This window comes from Muntiacus reevesi, chromosome 18, assembly GCF_963930625.1.
Source record: "Muntiacus reevesi chromosome 18, mMunRee1.1, whole genome shotgun sequence".
Lineage (NCBI taxonomy): Eukaryota > Metazoa > Chordata > Mammalia > Artiodactyla > Cervidae > Muntiacus > Muntiacus reevesi.
The window spans coordinates 51,119,633-51,127,477 of NC_089266.1; positions in this window are offsets into that span (position 1 = coordinate 51,119,633).

Here is a 7,845-nt window from a genome sequence, read left to right on the forward strand (position 1 = left end):
AAAGAATGTGTCCTTAAGAGTATATGTGTGTATATATACATATATATATATATATATATATATATATATATCTTAGGGTACTATCAGCCTCCAGAAAAAGCCAAGACAACTTACTTGCAACAGTTACATATGAGAACATCTATACCAACAACGAGTCTTGGTAAATTTTACGTCTTTGCAAATCTGATCACAATGAATCAACCAAAGAGCTGTCAAATGCCTCAAGCTGGGGTCAACCAAACTCTCTTCAGTACTTTTAATCTCGTCTGGAGTGACCCAGAGATGGAAGAAACCTTAGGGGGAGATAGTTGAGCAGTTCTTTCTACCAAGACATTCTGGAATTGCCAGACTCTTTCCTGTCTTCTTCAGCCTTCTCGACCTCTTCTGTTACATCCTCACAGCTTTCCATAAAATTACCTTTTCCCTAGTTAGTTAAAATTAGTTTATGTAGCTTGTAACCAAATTGAAATATCAAGCAGGTTGTTGAATATGTAAATCTGGGGCTCAGAGGGGAAGTCTGGGCAGGAGCTATAAATTTGGGAGATACCAATAATACTATCAACTCCAGAAGGAGATAAAGTTAAATATCCAACTCCTAACCTACTCCTAAGCACAGCACTAATTTATTTAGAATGAATTTGACTTTTAATTTACCTTGCAGAAAACAGAGCAAATTAACCGTACGGATTCATCTTAAGTATTATAGATGTGTTTGTAATGAAAAAAAAATTTATAGGTAGATATATACAAACACACACATACATATATATACATACACACATATGCACACTGATTAACATTGTAAAATTAGTGGGTTATTTTATAATGAAACCACAGTAAGCAAACAAAATTTTTGAACTGGAGTCCAGGTGCACCTTGGACATTTCTTTAAAATTCAAATTAATTTCTCATATTTTCATCATTTTGCCTAAGCAAAAAAGATATTAATTTGTCATTTCATTTAGCTCTTCTCATTTCCAGCTTAAGAACAAAGCCCAAACTCTAAATGTTGGTCCAGAAATGTACCCTAAGATTACTAAACAGTGTTGCATAAAATAATAATGTTAGTTATTTTTGTAGCAATTTTGCCATGCAACTACCTAGAATTTAATGCCAACTTCCTCGATATTTATGTACCCAAGCCAATTTCCTTGGTATTTATATACCCAAATGAACAGAGTTCAGTATTGTATATGGTACCTTTTGAATCAAAAGGCCTTTTCTTCAGAAAAGATTAAAAAACCATGAAAAGAGTGTTTTGGTGCCAACTCTCATAAACCTGCAAAAACATGAAGGAAGTTGGGGGAAAGGGCAATTGGGATGTGAGACAGTGTCTTTACTTATGCCATGCCTAAATTTGTTCTGTGTGTGTGTGTTTTAAAATTTTTTACTGAAGTATAGTTGATTTACAATGTTGTGTTACTTTCCAGTGTACTGCACAGTGATTCAGTTATACCTAAATTTGGATCAACAAGTTCCCTTAGGAAGTGGGGTGTGTGGGAAAATTAAGAGTATGGGGTTAACAGATACACAGTATCATATAAAAAATAGAGGGACTCCCCTAGTGTGGTTAAGACTTCATCTTCCAATTCAGGCTGTGAGAGCTTGATCTCTGGTCAGAAAGCTAAGATTCCACATGCCGCATGGTCAAAAAGCAAAACATAAAACAGAAGTAATATGTTAAAAATTCAATAAATAATTTAAAAATGCTCATCAAAAAAAATCTTTTAAAAAATGAGTGCATAAAAAACAAATCTAAAATAAAATAGATAAACAACAAGGATTTATTGTACAGCACAGGGAACTATATGCAATGTCTTGTAATATCCTACACTGCAGAAGAATTGGAAAAGAAAAGAATATTTTAGTTCAGTCGCTCAGTCATGTCCGACTCTTTGCAACCCCATGAACTGCAGCATGCCAAGCCTCCCTGTCCATCACCAACTCCCGGAGTCCACCCAAACCCATGTCCATTGAGTCAGTGATGCCATCCAAACATCTCCTCCTCTGTCGTCCCCTTCTCCTCCTGCCTTCAATCTTTCCCAGCATCAGGGTCTTTTCCAATGAGTCAGCTCTTCACATCAGGTGGCCAAAGTATTGGAGTTGCAGCTTCAACATCAGTCCTACCAACAAACACCCAGGACTGATCTCCTTTAGGATGGACTGGTTGGATCTCCTTGCAGTCCAAGGGACTCTCAAGAGTCTTCTCCAACACCACAGTACAAAAGCATCAACTCTTCGGTGCTCAGCTTTCTTTATAGTCCAACTCTTACATCCATACATGACCACTGGAAAAACCATAGCCTTGACTAGACAGACCTTTGTTGACAAAGTAATGTCTCTGCTTGTTAATATGCTGTCTAGGTTGGTCATAACTTTGCTTCCAAGGAGTAAGTGTCTTTTAATTTCATGGCTGCAGTCACCATCTGCAGTGATTTTGGAGCCCAGAAAAATAAAGTTAGCCACTGTTTCCACTGTTTCCCCATCTATTTGCCATGAAGTGATGGGACCGGATGCCATGATCTTAGTTTCCTGAATGTTGAGCTTTAAGCCAATTTTTTCACTCTCCTCTTTCACTTTCATCAAGAGGCTCTTTAGTTGTTCTTCACTTTCTGCCATAAGGGTGGTGTCATCTGCATATCTGAGGTTGTTGGTATTTCTCCCAGCAATCTTGATTCCAGCTTGTGCTTCCTCCAACTCACCTTTTCTCATGATGTACTCTGCATATAAGTTAAATAAGCAGGGTGACAATATACAGTCTTGATGTACTCCTTTTCCTATTTGGAACCAGTCTGTTGTTCCATGTCCAGTTCTAACTGTTGCTTCCTGATCTGCATACAAGTTTCTCAAGAGGGAGGTCAGGTGGTCAGGTATTCCCATCTCCTTCAGAATTTTCCACAGTTTATTGTGATCCACACAGTCAAAGGCTTTGGCATAGTCAATAAAGCAGAAATAGATGTTCTTCTGGAACTCTCTTGCCTTTTCGATGATCCAGCAGACGTTGGTAATTTGATCTCTTATTGTTCTGCCTTTTCTAAAACCAGCTTGAACATCTGGAAGTTCTCGGTTCACATATTGCTGAAGCCTGGCTTGGAGAATTTTGAGCATTACTTTATTAGTGTGCGAGATGAGTGCAATTGTGCAATAGTTTGAACATTCTTTAGCATTGCCTTTCTTAGGGATTGAAATGAAAACTGACCTTTTCCAGTCCTGTGGCCACTGCTGAGTTTTCCAAATTTGCTGGCATATTGAGTGCAGCCCTTTCACAGCATCATCTTTTAGGATTTGAAATAGCTCAACTGGAATTCCATCACCTCCACCAGCTTTGTTCATAGTGATGCTTCCTAAGGCCCTGAGAAACTGAAGTTGAACATTTCTATGAAGACCTACAAGACTTTCCAGAACTAACGCCCCAAAAAGATGTCCTTTTCATTATAGCGGGCTGGAATGCAAAAGTAGGAAGTCAAGAAACACCTGGAGTAACAGGCAAATTTGGCCTTGGAGTACAGAATGAAGCAGGGCAAAGGCTAATAGAGTTCTGTCAAGAGAATGCACCAATCATAGCAAACACCCTCTTCCAACAACACAAGAGAAGACTCTTCACTTGGACATCACCAGATGATCAACACCAAAATCAGATTGATTATATTCTTTGCAGCCAAAGATGGAGAAGCTCTATACAGTCAGCAAAAACAAGACCGGGAGTTGACTGTGGCTCAGATCATGAACTCCTTATTGCCAAATTTAGACTGAAATTGAAGAAAGTGGAGAAAACCACTAGATCATTCAGGTATGACCTAAATCAAATCCCTTATGACTATACAATGGAAGTGAGAAATAGATTTAAGGGACTAGATCTGACAGAGAGCTTGATGAACTATAGATGGAGGTTTGTGATTTTGTACAGGAGAAAGGAATCAAGACCATCCCCAAGAAAAAGAAATTCAAAAAAACAAAATGGCTGTCTGAGGAGGCCTTACAAAATAGCTGTGAAAAGAAGGGAAGCAAAAAGCAAAGGAGAAAAGGAAAGATATACCCATTTGAATGCAGAGTTCCAAAGAATAGCAAGGAGAGATAAAAAAGCCTTCCTCAGCAATCAATGCAAAGAAATAGAGGAAAACAATAGAATGGGAAAGACTAGAGATCTCTTCAAGAAAATTAGAGATACCAAGGGAATATTTCATGCAAAGATGGGCTCAATAAAGGACAGAAATGGTATGGACCTAACAGAAGCAGAAGACATTAGAAAGAGGTGGCAAGAATACACAGAAGAACTGTACAAAAAAGATCTTCATGACTCAGATAATCATGATGGTGTGATCGCTCACCTAGAAAAGAATATAGATATATACATATATGTATATATGTATGTATATATATGTATAACCAAATCACTTTGCTTTACCCATGAAACTAACATAATAATATGTCAACTCTACCTCAGTTAAGAAAAAAAGCCAAATTTCCTCAGATGATGTAAGAACAGTGTCCAGCATTTGGCAACAGTGCTTGAGTCAAATATTTGTTGAAATTTTTAATAAATGATGCTGTTTAAATGAAAGTTAGTTTGCACAGCAGTGAATAACTGGATGTATAATGTAAAAAACTCCATTTTTTGTTATCGATTAGAACATATTAGAACTAGAAGGATTATTAAAAGTGATTCTAGTTGCTTCTTATACCTCAATCATAAGCAAAAGCTTTCCATAAGTCATTAAAATCAAACACAGTACTTACGTTTTCAAAAAACGAAAGGCAGCTTTATTGCTCTATGTATCCTTAATTTTGGTTCTTCTACCTGATCAGAGTTTCAGTTACAGTTGCTGCATAATAAATTACCCCTAAGTTTAGTGATGTAAATCAACAACCGTTTGCTTTGGCCTGTGACTCTGTGACTCAGGAAGCTGACGAGAGCACTTTTATCTCAGGCTCTCTCACCTGGATGCAGTTAGCTTTTGGCTGGGACTGAAATCATCTGAAGCCCCGACTGGGTCGGACATGAAAGATGGCTCACTCGCGTGGCTGGCAGTTGCTGCAGGCAGTCGTCTGGGAGCTCAGTTAGGTCTGTCTCCTGAACCATTTACACACGATCTCCCCAGCAAGGTGGTCTCAGGGTTTTCACACTACTTCATTGGTGGCTGACTTCTGGCGGAGCCATGTTCCAAGAGAACCAGGAGGAAGCTGCAGCAACCTTTTATGACCCAGCCTCAAAAGTCGCATACCATCACTTCCTCTGGATTCTATGGGGCAAAACAGTCACAAATTCACCTAGATTCAAAAGCCAGAGACATAGAGGCCACCACTTAATGGGAAAAGTATCAAAGAATTTTGAGGCTGTGTTTTTAAAATCACCACAGCCACATTAGAAAACGGGTAAGCTATGACCTTACCTTTTATGAGACTTTTCATTTGATTTGGGGCATAACTATCTCTAGGTTACATTTTTTTACACTTTTTATTATAGAGAATTTTAAGCATATAAGAGCACGCAGGGACTTCCCTTGTGGTCCAGTGGTTAAGGTCCATGGTCTGGGAAGCTTCCACCCACCACAGAGCAACCAAGCCTGCGCACTGAACCTGCGTCCCTACAGCCTGTGCTCCACAACAAGAGAAGCTACGGCCACGAGGAGCCTGTACATCCCAATCAGAGAGTAGCTCCCGATGACCACAACTAGAAAGAGCCCAAATGCAGCAACAAAGACCCAGCGCAGCTAAAGAACAAACAAACAAAATCAAACCTGAAAGTAGAGCTGCCGCTTTTGTTCAGTCGCCAGCTCGAGTCTGACTCTTCATGACCCCATGGCCTGCAGCACGCCAGGACTCTCTGTCCCTCACCATCTCCCAGACTTTGCCCAAACTCATGTCCATTGAATCGGTGACACCATCCAACCATCTCATCCTCTGTTGCCCTCTTCTCCTTCTGCTTTCAGTCTTTCCAAACATCAGGGTCTTTTCCAATGAGTCAGATCTTTGCATCAAGTGGTCAAAGTATTGGAGCTTCAGCATCAGCCTTCCGAAGAGTATTCAGGGTTGATTCCCTCTAAGATTGACTGGTTTGGTCTTCTTGCAGTCCAAGGGACTCTCAAGAGTCTTCTCCAACATCACAGCTCAAAAGCATCAATTCTTCAGCACTCATTCTTCTTTATGGTCCAGCTCTCACATCTGTACATGACTACTGGAAAGATCATAGCCTTGACTACATGGACCTTTGTTGGCAAAGTGATATCTTTGCTTTTTAGCACACTATCAGGGTTTGTCATAACTTTCCAGTCAAGAAGCAATTGTCTTCTAATTTCAGGGTTGCATTAACAATCCAGTGATTTTAACATTTAACAACACAGAGCCCAAGAAGAGGAAATCTGTCACTCCTTCCACCTTTTCCACTTTCATTTGCCATGAAGAACTACCATATAACCCGGCAACCCCACTACTGGGCTTACACCCAGAGAAAAACATAACTCAAAAAGATATGTTCACCCCAGTGTTCAGTGCAGCACTGTTTACAATAGCCAAGACATGGAAGAAACCTAGACGTCCATAAACAGAGGAATGAATAAAGAAGATGTGGTCCCTGTATACAATGAAATATTACTCAGCCATAGAAAGAAATGAAATTGGATCATTTATAGAGACATGGATGGACCTAGAGAATGCCATACAGAGTGAAGCCAGAAAGAGAAAAACAAATATTGTGTATTGATGTACCTATGTGGAACCTAGAAAAATGGTATAGATGATCCTATTTGAAGAGCAGAAATAGAGAACAAATGTATGGACACCAGGGGAAGCAAAGAGTGGGGTGAACTGGAAGACTGGGTCTGACATGCATATACTGTTGACACGATGTGTAAAATAGGTAGGGGCCTCCTGGATGGCTCAGCGGTAAAGAATTCACCTGACAAGGCAGGAGACGAGAGTTCGATCCCTGGATCGGGAAGATCCCCTGGAGAAGGGAATGGCTACGCACCCCCGTATTCTTGCCTGGAGAATTCCAGGGACAGAGGAGCCTGGCAATCTACAGCCCGTGGGGTCACAAAGACTTGGACCCGACTGAGCGACTAACTTCACTTCACTTCACCTCATAAAATAGATAACTAACGAGAATCCACTGTATCGCTCAGGGAACTCTAATCAGTGCTCTGTGGTGACTTAAATGGGAAGAAAATCCAAAAAAGAAGGGATATATGTACACACAGAGATGATTCACTTTGTTTACAGTAGAAACTAACACAACATTGTAAAACAACTATATTCCAATAAAAATTTATTTAAAAAATACAAAATGTGGTATTTTATTTCAAAGATTCTTTCTCCACTTATTATCTGGGAGCTCCATAAAGAGGAATTTTTCCTTACCTGCATTTGGTTACCCAAGGATTCATTTAGCATAGGAAAAGCAGAATGGCAGAACAATGCTTGGTTCATTCCCTATGTTTTCCAGGATTTAAAGTAGTTAGTAGATTAGTAGATAAAATTCAAATAAGAATGTATTATGCCAAAACAAAGACCTTTAGAAGGTATACTGTATATGCATCAGTGGTTTTTTTGTTTTGTTTTTACATTTTAATGACATATAAAAATAAAATCTAGGAATTCTAAAATTGGCAGTGGTGTACGGCCCCAGAGAACTTTCTTCCTAGTCAAGCACACAAAGGAAGATTTTGGGACCACTCTGGAAAATTATGGAAGTGGCATGTACAAATATTTGAGAGACACTGTTGATTATATAAAGACGACATGCGTGCTCAATCGCTTCAGTCATGTCTGACTCTTTGTGACCTCATGGACTGTAGCCCACCAAGCCCCTCTGTCCATAGGATTCGCCAGGGAAGAATACTGGAGTGG